This window comes from Mus caroli, chromosome 3 (genome assembly GCF_900094665.2).
Source record: "Mus caroli chromosome 3, CAROLI_EIJ_v1.1, whole genome shotgun sequence".
Lineage (NCBI taxonomy): Eukaryota > Metazoa > Chordata > Mammalia > Rodentia > Muridae > Mus > Mus caroli.
In genome coordinates, this window is record NC_034572.1 from 7,025,887 (window position 1) to 7,040,079 (window position 14,193).

The following is a 14,193-nucleotide window of genomic DNA, read 5'->3' on the forward strand; positions in this document are numbered from 1 at the left end:
GAGGAGGAGGAGGAGGAGGAGGAGGAGGAGGAGGAAGCAAACAAACAATAAGTACGAGAGTGTGAGCAACGGCAAAGCCTCACACTGCTGTAGAACCATGTCCTCATCTTTTACAAAGGGCCGCAATAAGCTTCCTTTGTCCCAAGACTTGGATCCCTGAGAACATTTCTGTCCTGCTGCTTACATGGGGCTCCACTCTGCTTTGGAAGGAATGACAATTCCATGTTCAGTGTGTGCTCAGTTCTTTTTGCTCACCCCTTCCAGAGGCTTGGAGTGGACATGACACCTGCTAGAGCATCTAGTAAAGTTAGATGAGGAAGTGGGAGTCAGCCAATGGAAACAGACTTTCAGGTCAGGGTTTAAAGTTTCCATTTCTTAATGTGTGACTCACTAGTATTTCACTTCTGGGGAGATTACTCCAGTATTACAAGGATTTTAATTTACCTGCTTCATGTATTTACAGACTATACTGCGCCATGTTAACATAAGGGCTATACTATGTGTAAAACATGTAGTGGCTCTGAAAGGGACAAGACTGAAGATTTGGTATAAGCAATGATAAAGATATATTTGGAGGATTGGGTTAGAGCAGGGAACTCTGGGAGTTCATGTTGAGGTAGTAATATGTTAGCTGTTGAGTCAAATTGTTTATGGTGTTTTGAACAAGAAACTTCCCTGACAGGCTCATGTATTTGAACATTCCATCCCTGGTTGGTGATTTCTTTAAGGAAGGTTATGGGATCTTTAAGATCTTTAAGATTTGTTGGAGGAAGTAGTTCACTGGCCTTGAGAGACTAGCCTTGTTCCACTTCTCTGCATTTGTTTGTGGTTGAAGATGAGATCTTGAAGATTCCCCTTCTGTTGTTGATTAACAAAGGTATTCTAGAAATGTTTTCATTTCTTTCTAGAACATAAGTGGTTCTGACCACATTGTTCTCACTTATGATTTCTTAGGTACCCCTCTTTTCTTAGCAACCCTAGCACCCTACTCAGGAAAAATGGTTAAAGTTTCAAGCCATTAGTTGGCAAATCAAACAGTGGTCCTAAGTGGAGGTTCCTGTTTTCTATACAAACTCAGATGTGTCATGTGATGTTTTTGGAAGCTGTCTTGTGAGAGAACAGACATTTGAAAGGGTATGTGATATTTATAAAGAACATAAATGGAACCCCACAGACTGTGAGAGAACCCTCTTGCATTACTATACTATGTAATGAATGCTTTGTTCCGAGCTATGGTTCTCGACGGCAAGAACACACTCGGGACAACCGGAATTTTCTGCAGCAAAAAGCTTTATTGCTTCTTCAAGAGGGAAGACCCCAACCCCGGAAAATTGGGTCGCTTATATAGCCCTCAGCCATGGCGTTTCAGCACCTGATGTGGCGTGTCAGCTCCTGATTCGTTGCTCGCCCATCACCCCACTACTACGTCCCAAGATGGGCAGTGACTAAGCGTGAGTTCACTCTCGCACTTGCGCACAAGGCTTGTTTACTAGTTAGGCACACCAGAGGCCAGTGCCATCTTATAATGGCGATTGCTCCTGGCTTGTGATTGCTGGCGACGTGGCTCTCCGCAATGCTTTGCTTGTCTTCTATGGTCTTTGCTTTTCTTCACTGATCTTCATAAAGATAATGGACTCTGGAGAGAAAACCTTGCCAAAGAAACTCTTGGGTATTCTGGCTGATTCTGGCAGCTTCCATGGAGTTGTGCTGATTCAGCAGGGCCTGGCTGTTTCTGCTGAATTGAGCCACCACTGCTACTAATTTGTGTTTGGTGTTTGCTATTGAACTGGACTGCTTGTATCTTGACAATGAAGAGTGGAATCTCCCCCAAGGAACTACTTCTAATCAGCTCCACAACAGCCTTTTCCTATTAACCTTTTTCCCACCTCTGGTTGGTAGGTTTGAAGGGAGGTTGACATATTTCAGTACCCTAACTAGAGTAGGTTTTGAAAAATATAGGCTTGCATGGTTCTTCTAACTTGATGTTATGAGGTGATTTTTTTTTACTACTTTTTAATTCCTAAGATGAAGTTCTAAATCCGAGAATCTTCAAAAATCAGCATCATATGAAAGGCAGTTGTTTTCACAGTTGCTATGGAGGACAAAGTCATCTGGGGAACACAGACAGTTCAGTGTGTCTTTTCTCTTTCATTTTAATAAAAGGGGAGATTTGGGGCAGAGAGAAACATGGGAAACACCATGTGAAGTCGGGTGACTGCATTGCTGTTACTGAAGCTGGGAATCTTTCTGATGATGAGCAGAAAGTTGGAAACAAACCCTTACTCCTGTGTATGGAGGGAAATCTGGTCTCTGGACTCAAACTTCCAACCTCAACAAAGATGGCGTAATCTTCTCGTGTTTAAACCTCAGCTTCTGGTGCTTTGTGAGGTTAACTCTTGAAACTATTGAAGGAGGCAGCATGTCTCTGCTGAGCCCATGTTGTCGGTAACAGGACTTATTTCTCTTGACACACTCTCTATAACTGTCCCCTTTAAGAAATTGTTCTATTGATCAGTTGAAATGCCCCAGAATCATAGTCTTTCTATTGTGGATAATTGCATGACATTTTCCCCTTCTAAGCACTAGGACAGTTTAAACTCTACTGATACTCCTTTTAAAGTTACATTTTCCAACTTTAGTAATATCTTTGTTGACAATAATTATAAACAATTTAGGGGAAGAAATTTGTTTACCAGGTTAAAACAAACAGTGTGATGTATGGATTAATCAATATACCTTCTTTCTGACTGGTTTGATTATGACAGAGCACCTTAAAAGCATTCACAGTCAGCAAGCTCTGCTCCCTCTTGGAAATGAAGCTCTGTGAGAGTATCAGCTCTGATGGCTTGATACCTACAGGCCATGCTCCCTGTCCATCCATTGACTTGGATTCATTTTACCTCATAATGCCAGAACTGTATATTCTATTGTTACTAAATACCTTCAAAGAATTGTGAATATGAAATTTATCTGACAAAATACATTTTAAAAAGCAGTAAAATATTTTATTTTGCAATATGCATCATATAGTTATCTAGCAAAATCAAATGGTAAATTGTGGAATTGTAACTTTTCAATGTATAAGTTACATGCATTTAAATATTTGAATTTTTGTTTGACAAAGTGTAATGAGACTGTCTCAAAAAGACAAAATATCACATTTTGGGGATATGGGTAGAATGCAGGTAGGGATTAAAAGAGAACTCTTGAAAAAATTGACACTATTACTGATGCCATCCATATTGTGCTTGCAGACAAGATTCTAGCATGGCTGTCCTCTGAGAGACTCTACTAGCAGCTGACTGAGACAGGTGCAGATACTTAGAGCTAACTGAGGTCAGGGACCCCAGTAGAAAAGTTAGGGGAAGGACTGAAGAAGCTGAAGGGGATTGCAACCCCATAGGAAGAACAATATCAACTAACCAGATCCCTCAGAGTTCCTAAAGACTAAGGGACCAACCAAAGAGCAAACATGAGCTGGTCCAAGACACATGTATAGCAGAGAATTGCCTTGTCTCAGTGGGAGAGGATGTGCCTAATCCTGTAGAGATTTGATGATCCAGGGAAGTGGGGTGGAGGGGTTAGGTAGGGAGCACTTTCAGAGGCAAGGTAAGGAGGGGATGGGGTGAAAAGTCTTGGAGGGGGGCAGAACAATTTTAAAAATTGTGATAAGAATGCTGATGTTTAGCTCCCCACAATTTTGTCTTCTGTCAGGGGTATTGTTAGGGAAGGACTTCATTTTCTTCAAGGATCTGACCACTGTGAGTTTGACCATGCTCCAATGTGTGTTGCCCATTTTTTCTTCTTTTTTTGGGGGGGGAGGCATGGGGCTGACACGTGGATGGGTTGTTGAGTCTGGAGGACTAAGAAGCAAGTGGGATTGGGGTGCATAATGTGAAGTTCTCAAATAACAGAAATATGTTGGATAAAAGACAAAATATGTTATATATATACTTGGTTTTTCGAGACAGGGTTTCTCTGTGTAGCTCTGGATGTCCTGGAACTCACTCTTTAGACCAGGCTGGCCTCGAACTCAGAAATCTGCCTGCCTCTGCCTCCCAAGTGCTTGGATTAAAGGTGTGTGCCACCACTGCCCTATAAATATTTTTAGAACTTAGTTTAGTTAAGAAAAAGAAAATAAAAGGAAACAAAAGTAGTGTTTATCACAAACTTGTGATCCCCTGAAGAAAAATGAAAATGAGTAGCTGTAATTTGAATAATTGTAGGATAAATTTACTAGATCTCAATATTTTAAATTGTCCAGAGGGAAAACAAATTTATAAAATTATGCATTTGAGGAACCTAGAAGAAAAGCAAATTTACTAAATTTAAAGTAGATTTAATATAAATTATAATTGGTTGTCAATAAACTTTTATGAAGGGGTCTTGTATAATAGCAAATTGCTACCTGTAATTCTCTTCCATATACTTAAAACTATATTTTCTTCTTTCTTACTCCTCACTCAGTCTAGCCTGCCTATGCTCCTCTCCTGAGAGGCATTGCTTCCATATTTCCCTTCAGAAAAAAAGAGCAGATCTCCCAGGGCTATCAACCCAACAAAGCATAACAGGATATAGTACGGCTACGTACAAACCCTGGTACCAAGGCTGAATATTATTTTTAAATGTGTAAAATACAAAACTATTCTTTGAGAATATCACCACTACAAATATTTTAAAATACATTTTGACCCTATTGTACAGCATAAGTTTCATTGTTGAAATGTATGCGAACCCATATAAAAATTCAGGCTATTTCTTTTTACCTTTGCAACCATATCAAACTGCTAAAAATATGAAAAATATTGTTTTTTCCTGTGAAAAAGTTTTGAATATTAAAGTATAACCAGTTTCAGCCCCTCACTTTAGCACTTTTTAAAGATCTTGTTTTTATCTCTAAGTTTGAGAACAATTGCTGTTTAAAAGCTGCACTTCAGGGCTTTACTGCCCACTATCAGGAACCATTTTCTTTTGATTATCTAAAATGGGGCTTGAAGGGATGTTCCATTATGCATATTCCTGAGATAAGGTAGTCAGAGTCTCAGGACTGCTTCCCCACCTTGTTTGTTGTACATCATTTGATCTCCCAATAGGGAACACAAACCAATTTTTGACATGAACATAAAATAGAAATTTCAGAACTGTGAGTTTCTACTGAAGATACCACTCAGGAGGTATGAAGGGCAATCAGTGTCCCAGTTCTGTGTCCTTAGCCCTCTTTATGAGCTTTTCTCAGGTTGGACTAGGTTTTCTGTAAGATGTGTCATTTCCACCAATAATCATCATGATTTCCCTGAGCATAAAACTTTGATTTCCAGAAACTCAGCAATGGTTATAAAACCATTTTAACTCCATTGTATGTGTGTGCATGTAGACATCTATGTATGCATTATAGGTACAAACTGGCTTGTGTATTCTCAGGTTTGTCTTGCTTGTTATTCATTTTCCTGTTTTGTTTAATTGTAATTCCTCTCCATGGTGGCTTTCCTGTGTTATAAAGAGTACTGCCACAGTTGTGTCAAGAGTTTTAGCTTCATCCAAGGACCTTGACTCTGGTTCTAATGATATGTTTTTGCAGCATGATTTAGTGAGCCTCAACAGAATAATTCCAATATACTTCCTCAGGTTACCAAAGGAAATTTCTTTTCTCCTGTCTTGTTTGTGTAAGCATTTCATAAATGCTACTTAATCACAGATTAAAGAATTACAAATAAAGCTTTGATAATCATATCTATTGTAACATGGAGCACCCTGGGAGTCATCTCTTAGTTTTATTTTTCCTTTTTTAATCTTCCCAGAATATTGCATGTTACTCCTTCTTGGTCTCCAACGCTCAGTCTAGTACTTAGTAGAAGGCAATAACAAACATTAGGTGGGAGTTGCCTGTCAATTACTGATACATAACAAATTACTCTAATACCAATTTTTCTTAGGGCAATATTAGAGGCTGATTACTAACCAATTGTCATGGCTGAATAAATGATGGTTTAAAATATGATTTTATGACAATATACTCTCAATGTCTGGTGACATTTCACAGAAGTTGGCTTCCCAAGGAGTCTATGATCATAAACAGATAAAGACATATCCATTGGTATGTTATAATTATTATCATCTATCTATCTATCTATCTATCTATCTATCTATCTATCTATCTATCTATCTACCTTTCATTTTACAGATATTTGGGTGTTAAGCACTCTGAGGGGAAAGCACACTAGATAATCTTGAAGTATAAATCATGAATATCCACTATTTATAGGTGCTTCATATACTTCAAATGTTTTATCTTTCTTGTCATGTTCAAACTTTTCATATTATATATATTAAATATACATAATTTCTTTATATGCTATAAAACAGAATACAGTATATATATAATGTAATCCATATATATTATAATCCATATATATATATATATATATATATATATATGTATAAACCTTAGGAAAAACTGGGTCAGTTATTATTTGTCTGAAATATCCAGGGCATATATATATATATATATATATATATATATATATATATTGCAATTCACAATGAACTGAGTTAGGATGTTAACAACTATGAATACGTTTCCTAACCATTTTCCAAACCAATGATGTAAAAGTGTTTGTGTATTCTGACAAATGGAGAATACATAGTACCTTTGTAATCTCATGTTTACCTCCTTGCCTTAGCTTTCAGAGGAATGAAACAACTCCAGTTAACATCAGTAAATGGTTTAGCTTAAGTGGGAGAAGTCAATCATAGCGGATCCACAAAGCGTAAAGTAGCCCATAAAATAACAGTGCCAGAATGATTTCTTGAGAGAAACAAGCATTGGAAATAAAAGATGTTTTTTGAAATCTTTCACAACCATTCCTGCAAAACAAAATCTAAAAAACAAATTACAGTGTCTGTTTACACTAGAATGTCTATTACATTTATAAAAATATTCAGAACAATTTTCCATGAAGATTCAGGCCATCACATCTCGAGTAAGAACTATCACTAAATTGATGTCAAACATAGCAACAAGTAAAACAGGAGCAGGATCAGACTCTGAACAGTTAGGAAAATCCCACAATTAAAAATTGCTTCTGAAATAATCTTTGTTTATTCAAAATTCCCTTCTTCTCTAGATTTGCTTTTCTGATTTTTAAAAATTTAATGAAAGTACAAAGCTTGTTTATTTCTGTCTTGGAATAAAGCTGTTTTACAAACCCTCTAAGAAATTATATAATTCCCACTAGACCAATGTGTTCCAAACATCCAAAGGACAGCTGTCTCAACATCTTAAGCTTGCAAGTCTAGAGGGAAAACAAGGTTTATATATCATTGCCAACAAATGTTGGATTTTTCCTAAACTATGCATATATTCATTTGGAGAATGGAGCACAAAAATAAACATCTTCTCACCCTACCAGGCCATGCCCTGGGCATTTGCAACCTTGTGCTGCATCTTACTTGGAGAAATCTGATAGTCTTTAGGCTATGGGTTACTTATTCAGTGCCCTCAAGCTGTAAGGTACTCGAGTCCTAAGTTCTTTCCCTCTGTTGTTTTCTTTCTAGTGATCAATCCTTACATATTTTATCTCTCAGTGTCAGTGATTCGTTGTTCAGTTAACATTTTGTGGCTTCTACAAATTGTCTCTCAATTCAGTTCTGTGTAGAGCAACTGTTTTAACTCTTGGCAGCATTTCCCATCTGCAACATTACAAATGCTGTCTGCCCCTAAAATTCTACTGCTCTTAATATCATATGCCATTCACATGTATTCTTTCTCCCAATGTATGCCTATTGAGGTGGTTAATTAATCATGATTTATGGGGTGCCTGTTTGTACTTCAGGATGCAGGTGCCTTTAGTTTTTTTCTCATGTGTTTCTTCTAATGTTATTAATCATGACATTCATTTACATCTTAAATGATACCTCACTTCCCTCCACCAACCCCACATCCCAGGATATCCCACTACCGAGTTACCCCTGCACCACCCACCCATCCCACATCTGCTCTCTCCCCTCCCATCTGCCTGTATGAGTTTTCCCTCACCCAGCCACACTCTTCTGCCCCACTGCTCTGGGGCATCCTAACTCCCCTGGATCCAGGGCCTCCCTGAAACCAAGGACCTCCCCTCTCATCGCTGTCAGGCAAGGCCATCGTCTGCTACATATGTGTCTGAAGCCATGGATCCCTCCAGGTACACTCTTTGGTTGGTGGTCTAGACTTTGGGAGAATTGGAGGTAGTCAGGCCAGCCTATGTGGTTCTTCTAATGGGGTTGCAGTCCCCCTCTGCTACTCCAGTCCTTTTGCCAGCTCCCCTACCAGGTTCTCTGAATTCACTCTGATGGTTGGCTCAAAGCGTCCACATCTGCTTTGGTCAGTTACTCATCAGATCTCCCCAGGAACTTCCATACTTGGTTCTTGTCCTTAGTCGCTTCTTGACAACAGCAACAGTTTTGGGTTTGGTATCTGCAGACAGGATATATCCTTGGGTGGGGCTGTTCCTTTGTTCTCTTCAGTCTCTTTTCCATTTGTTGAACCTGTTCTTCCTTTGGACAGGAGTGTTTCTGGGTTAAACAAATTTTTGAGATGGGTGGGTGACTCCATCCCTCAAACAGGGGCCCGTGCCTATCTACTGGAGGTGGTCTCCACAGGTTCTATCTCCCCTTTCTCTGTGCATTACAGTTAAAGTCAATTCGGTTGGGTTCTGGTAGCCTCACATTTCTCTGGTGTATGGGAACCTCCAGTGGCTATCCCCAGTTTCTGATCTCCCCTCTACCTCTTTTTATTCGATTTCCTGACCTCTCTCACATCTCCTCCAAATTCTGATACTGCCACCCTTATTTCCTCCTCCTTTCCCCTTCCCTTGTCCCCCTCTCCTTCCATATCCCACAACCAATCCTATTCCCCTTTCAATGCAGGACTGAAACATCCACCCACTGGTGTTCCTTCCTTCTACATTCCATGTGGTCTGTAGGTTGTATCATAGGCATTTTGAGCTTTGGGTTAGTATCCACTTATTAGTGAGTGCATACTATGTGTGTTCTTTCATGTCTGAGTTACCTCACCCAAGGTGATATTTTTTAGTTTCATCCATTTGCCTGTGAATTTCATGAAGTCATTGTTTTTAATAGCTGAGTCATACTCCATTATGTATATGTACCACATTTTCTGTATTCATTCTTCTGTTGAGGGACATCCGGATAGTTTCCAGCTTCTGGCTACTATAAATAAGGCTGCTATGAACATAGTGGAGCATGTGTCCTTGTTATATTATGGAACATCTTTTGAAATATACCCAGAAGCAGTATAGCTGAGTCTTCAGGTAGAACTATCTCCAATTTTCTCAGGAACAGCCAGACTGATTTCCAGAGTAGTTGTACCAGCTTGTGATCTCACCAACAATGGAGGAGCCTTCCTCTTTCTCCATCTCCTTGAAAGCATCTGCTGTCACCTGAGTTTTTGATCTTAGCCATTCTGACTGGTGTGAGGTGGACTCTCAGGGTCGTTTTGATTTGCATTTCCCTGATGACTAAGGATGTTGAACATTGCTTTAGGTGCTTCTCAGTCATTTGGTATTCCTCAGTTCAGAATTCTTTGTTTAGCTCTGAGCCCCATTCTTAGAGAGTTATTTGATTCTTTGGAGTCTAACTTCTCGAGTTCTTTGTATATATTGGTTATTAGCACTCTACCAGATGTAGGGTTGGTAAATATCTTTTCCCAATCTGTGGGTTGACATTTTGTTCTATTGATCATGTCCCTTGCTTTACAGAAGCTTGTCAATTTTATGTGGTCCCATTTGTCAATTGTTGTTCTTAAAGCATAAGCCATTGGTGGTTTATACAGGAAGTTTTCCCTTGTGCCAGAGTATTCCAGGCTATTCTATTAGATTAAGTTTATCTGGTTTTATGTAGAGATCCTTGATCTACTTGGATTTGAGCTTTGTGCAAGGAGATAAGAATGGACTGATTTGCATTCTTCTGCATGCAGAATGCCAGTTGAACCAGCACTGCTTGTTGAAAATGCTGTCTTTTTTCCATTGAATGGTTTTAGCTCCTTTGTCAAAGATCAAGTGACCATAGGTGTCTGGGTTTATTTATGGGTTTTCAATTCTATTCCATTGATCTACTTGCCTGTCTCTGTCAGGGATGCTGATTTCCCCAGAAGTTTATTTTTTATTTATTTGTTTTTTTTATTGTAGAGAATAGTTTTCACTATCCTAGGTTTTTTGGTATTCCAAATCAGTTTGAGAAATGCTCTAAGTCTATGAAGAATTGAGTTGGAATTTTGATGAGAATTGCATTGAATATATTGATGGTTTTTGGTAAGATGGCCATTTTTACTGTATTAATTCTGCCAATCCATGAACATAGGAGAGCTTTCCATCATTTGAGGTTGTCTTCGATTTCTTTCTTCAGAGACTTGGAGTTCTTGTCATACAGATCTTTCACTTGTTTTATCACCAAGATATTTTTATTATTTGTGATTACTGTGAAAGGTGTTGTTTCTCTAATTTGTTCTCATCTCTTTTATTCTTTGAGTAGAGGAAGGCTACTAAATTGTTTGAATTAATTTTATATCCAGCTACTTTGCTGAAGTTGTTTATCAGCTGTAGGTGCTCGCTGGTAGAATTTTTGGGGTCACTTGTGTATACTATCATATCATCTGCAAATAGTGATAACTTGACTTCCTCCATCCCAGTTTGTATCCTTTTGGTCTCTTTTTGTTGTCTAGTTGGTCTAGATAGAACTTCAAGGACTATATTGAATAGGTAGGGAGAGTGTAGGTAGCCTTGTCTAATCCCTGATTTTAATGGGATTGCTTTTAGTTTCTCCACATTTAGTTTAATATTGGCTATTGGTTTTCTGTATATTGCTTTTATTATATTTAGGTATGAACCTTGAATTCCTGATTGCTCTGATACTTTTAACATGAGTGGGTATTGCATTTTTGTCAAAGGCTTTTCCTGCTTCTAATGAGATGATCAATTTTTTTCTTTGAGTGTTTATATATTGGATTACATTGAGGGATTTCCATATATTGAACCATTCCTGCATCCCAGGTATGAAGCCTACTTGATCATGGTGGATGATTGTTTTGATGTGTTCTTGGATTCATTTTGTGAGAATTTTATTAATATTTTTGCATCAATATTCATAAAGGAAATTTGTCTAGAGTTCTCTTTCTTTGTTGAGTCTTTTTGTGGCTTAGGTATCAGTGTTCTGTGGTTTCATAGAAAGAATTGGGTAGTGTTGCTTCTATTTCTACTTTATAGAACAGTTTGAATCGTATAGGTAGTTGATCTTCTTTAAAGGTCTGATAGAACTCTGCACTAAAACTATCTGGTCCTGGGCTCTTTCTTAGTTGGAAGACTTTTAATGACTGCATCTATTTCCTTGGGGGTTATGGGGCTGTTTTGATGGTTTATCTGATCCTTATTTAACTTTGGTACCTAGTACCAGTCTAGAAAAATATCTATTTCATCCAGGTTTCTAGTTTTGTTGAGTATAGACCTTTTTAGTAGGATCTGATTACTTTTTTAATTTCCTTAGTTTCTGTTGTTATGTCTCCCTTTTCATTCCTGATTTTGTTAATGTGGATACTGTCTCTGTGCCCTCTGGTTTGTCTGGCTAAGCGATTTTCTATCTTGTTGATTTTCTCAAAGAACTAGTGCCTAGTTTTGTTGATTCTTGTTATTGTTCTTTTTTTATTTACTTGGTTGATTCCAGCCCCGAGTTTGATTATTTCCTGCCTATTACTCCTCTTGGGTGCATTTGCTTCCTTTTGTTCTAGAGATTTCAGGTGAGCTGTTAAGCTGCTAGTGTGTGCTCTCTCCAGTTTCTTTTTGGAGGCACTCAGAGCTATGGGTTTTCCTCTTAGCATTGCTTTCATTGTGTCCCATAAGTTTGACTATATTACGGCTTCATTTTCATTGAATTCTAAAAAGTCTTTAATTTCTTTCTGTATTTCTTCCCTAAGGTATCATTAACTAGATAGTTGTTCAGCTGCCATGTGTATGTCGGCTTTCAGTTGTTTTTGTTGGTATTGAAGACCAGCCTTAGACTGTTATGGTCCAATAGAATGCATTAGATTACTTCAAAGTTCTTGTATCTGTTGAGGTTTGTGTTATGTCTGAATATATGGTTGATTTTTGAGAAGATACCATTAGGTGCTGAGAAGAAGGTATGTTCTTTTGTTTTCGAGTGAAATGTTCTGTAACTTCTTTTCATTTCAATGTGTCTGTGTTTAGTTTCTGTTTCTATGATCTGTTCATTGGTGAGAGTGGTGTGTTGAAATCTCCTATTATTGTGTGAGTTTCAGTGTATGATTTGAGCTTTAGTAACATTTCATTTACAAATGTGGGTGCTTTTGCATTTGGGGCATAGATTTTTAGAATTGAGAGTTCATCCTCATAGAATTTTCCTTTGATAAGTATATAGTGACCTCACCCATCGTTTTAGATAACTTTTGGTTGAAAGTCTTTTATGGTTGGAAATTAGGATGGCTATTCCAGCTTGTTCCTTGAGAACATTTGCTTGGAAAATTTTGTCCCATCCTTTTACTTTGGGGGAATGTTTATTTTTGACTTTGAGGTGTGTTTCCTGTATTTAGCAAAATACTGGATCCTGTTTATGTATCCAGCCTGTTAGCCTATGTCTTTATATTGGGAATTGAGTCCATTGATATTGAGAGAATAAGGGACCAATGATCGTTGCTTCTTGTTTTTGTTGTTAGAGTTGGAATTATGTTTGTGTTTTTCTCTCCTATTGAGTTTGTTGTGAAAAGATTAATTTCTTACTTTTTCTTGTGTGTAGTTTCTCTCCTTGTGTTGGACTTTTTCTTCTATTATCCTCTGTAAGGCTGGATTAGTATAAAAATATTGTTTAAATTTGGTTTTGTCTTGGAATACTTTGGTTTATCCATCTATGGGAATTGAGAATTTTGTTGGGTATAGTAGCATGTCCTGGCTTTTTTGTTCTCTTAGGGTCTGTATGACATCTGCACAGGATCTTCTGGCTTTTATATTCTCTGGTGAGAAGTCTGGTGTAATTCTGATAGGTTTGCCTTTATATGTACTTGACATTTTTCTTTTACTGCTTTCAATATTCTTTCTTTGTTCTGTGTATTTGGTGTTTAATTATTATATGATGAGAGCTATTTCTTTTCTCGTCACATCTATTTGGTGTTCTGTAGTTTATGTTTTGTTATATGTTATATTTTGGTGTTCTTGTATGCTTATTTCTTTCATTAGTTTAGGAAAGTTTTCTTCTATAATTTTGTTGAAGGTGGTTGCTAGCCCTTTGAGTTGAAAATCTTTACTCTCTTCTAAACCTATTATTCTCAGGTTGGGTCTTTTCATTGTTTCCTAGATTTCTTGAATGTTTTGAGATAGAAGCATTTTGTTGTTTGTATTTTCCATGATCGTTGTATTTATGTCTTGTATTATATCTTCTGCACCTGAGATTCTCTCTTCTTTCTCTTGTATTCTGTTGGTGATACTTATATCTATGTCTCCAGTTCTCTTTCCTAGGTTTTCCATCTCCAGGGCTGTCTCCCTTTTTGTGTTCTTTAATGACTCCACTTCCATTTTTAGATCCTGGACAGTTTTGTTCAATTCCTTAACCTGTTTGCATTCTCCTGTATTCCTGTAAAGGGGATTATGTGTTTCCTCTTTAAGTGCTTCTACTTATTTACTTGTGTTCTTCTGTATTTCTTTAAGAAAGTCATGTATGTCCTTTTTAAAGTCCTCTATCATCTTCATGAAATGAAAGTTTAGATCTGAATCTTGTTTTAAGGGTGTGTTTGTGTATCCAGGATTTGCTGTGATTGGAGAAATTGGTCTTGATGTTGCCAAGTCAAATTTGTTTTTGTTGGTTTTGTTGTTAAACTTGCCTCTCACTATCTGGTTATTTCTGGTATTTTCTGGCCTCCCTGTCTCTGGCTGGAGACTGTCCTTCCTGTGATCCTGTGATCCTGTGATCCTATGATTCTGTGATCCTGAGAAGTTGAGCTGCAACTGGGGTGTAGAATGTGTGGGATTTGGTCTCTGCTCCAATTGGGCACAGATAGGAACCAGAATGTGCCTGGTTCTCCATCTGGGTGGTGAATCTGCTTCCCTTTGTTGCAAGGGTCGCAATATTCCAGTTCACTGTGCCTTCAGGTACCTTTATTAGCATCATTATCATCATCATGGGTTAAGGCTCTAC